Raw genomic sequence first — 1941 nt, forward strand, 5'->3', positions numbered from 1 at the left:
AAAAAATATCAATGAAGAACACAGTACTGCACACATGTTGTTGCAAGGGAGAAAGCAGTCATGCACTCCTTGAGGTAGGGAATTTCACATTTGTGCTTATGCACTTAATCATAGCAGCTTCACGACTGTAAAATCTCATGGATGAGGAGATGTTTTTAACTCTCTCTTTCCTGAAGTTTGGCATCTTGGATTTGATAAGATTAAGTATGGTTGTGTGTGTACAGTGTGATTACTTGACCTGTAAGAAAAGGTTATCAAATACTTTCCTTCTTTATCTGATCTGCTGTTCATCGGGCAGCTCAGTGTATTGCATTTTTTTTTAATTAGTTAACTTGATACTTTGCAATACTGTTCTTTCAAAAGACTGGAGAGAGAAAACCATACCATGATGATACAATTTTCAATTACTTCTAGTGGACTCAGAAAGATTATTTATGTAACAACATAAATGCATTATGTAACAAGGCCAGGAAGATATGTGTGTATGTGTGTGTGTGTGTGTGTGTGTGTGTGTGTGTGTGTGTGTGTGTGTGTGTGTGTGTGTGTGTGTGTGTGTGTGTGCGTGTGTGTGTGTGCATATACTTTTTAAAGGAGGTGAGCAAATAAGAGTAAAACTAGTAGACAGAAAACAGCTCTAACATTGCATGAGACACAGCACAACGACAAATGCAATTTAATCATCTAATTCAGCTTAATCCTTGGTTTATGTTGCAACAACAACCTCCTTCAGACTTGGAAGGTTCTATCTTGACTACAAAAACATACTGAGTTAAATTACTGTTAAGGAAAGGGAAGTTGTCTTTAACAATAAGCATGTTGTAGATACTGATGGTGCAATATCTTCAGATGGTGGTGGCGACAGTCATTTCCAGTCAATGTCATCATTCATCCGATCAGCAGAATCAGTTAGTCATACAAAAGCCCCCTCCTATTTAATGAAATTAATTATGTCATTTTGAAAGGAAACCAGATGAAGTGGCGTTCACACTTTGTGGTTAAATTGTACTAATTCAGACATAAAAGCTGTAAACCCCCCCTTTTAAACATCTGAATGATAGTTTAAAAAATAATTAGACTACTGTTCAGTGTTTGGGCCTCTGGCACAGATATTAAGATTTGTCCCCTTGATGTTTAATTAAAATACCTGCAAATGATGTTAACAGATAGCTGTCCAGAACATGTGGAGCACCTTCTGTTTGTAAAAACAGGGCTTGACTCAGTCTTTTAAAAGGGTAGTAAATATTTATGTGAGCACAGTGGTTCTATATTATATATAATAACAAGAATACGGCTTTTATGATTTCTAAAAACAAAAACATTAAAATTTAATGAAACACAAAACTATTAGGTATTTATCAATTTTATTATCATGTGTGTAGCTTCTAGACGTCTTTAGGATGTCTGTTTGACTGATACAGTTTTGCACACACCTTAAATATCAGAATGATATTGAGACACTATGGCCTTCAGAAGGTCATACAAAGTAATGAAGAAGACAGAATGTCTAATGTGTCCTTCCTCCTCCCCACATACACAAATAAAGCAATTTAAGCAGAGCACTATTAATTAGTAATATTTATTAAGTGGAAAAGTAGGAAATAGCAAATCTGGGGAATGATGCGTTCTTTTTAGCAGTCAGTCATCCCTTGACCTCTAAGATGAGTCAGTGAAGAGACCAAATATGATGTTGTGACTATTTATTGATTTAAAATTGACATTACTGATACCACTAGAAAATAACATGTCAACCACAACATAACACATTCAGTAAACCATATCCTTATGTCAGCTGGTATAATCAAGCCCATTCTGGCTAAAGTTTATGGTCTGGGTATGTAACCCAAGCTGTCTTGGACCTGCTTTGAAAGCCCTTAAGGTTTGCATTCTGGTCCAATTACAGCTTGCCATGGCCAACACTTATTACTGAAACCAACTTGCTCA

Source organism: Protopterus annectens, chromosome 3.part1 (assembly GCF_019279795.1).
Source record: "Protopterus annectens isolate FY-2018-M chromosome 3.part1, PAN1.0, whole genome shotgun sequence".
Classification (NCBI taxonomy): Eukaryota; Metazoa; Chordata; order Ceratodontiformes; family Protopteridae; genus Protopterus; species Protopterus annectens.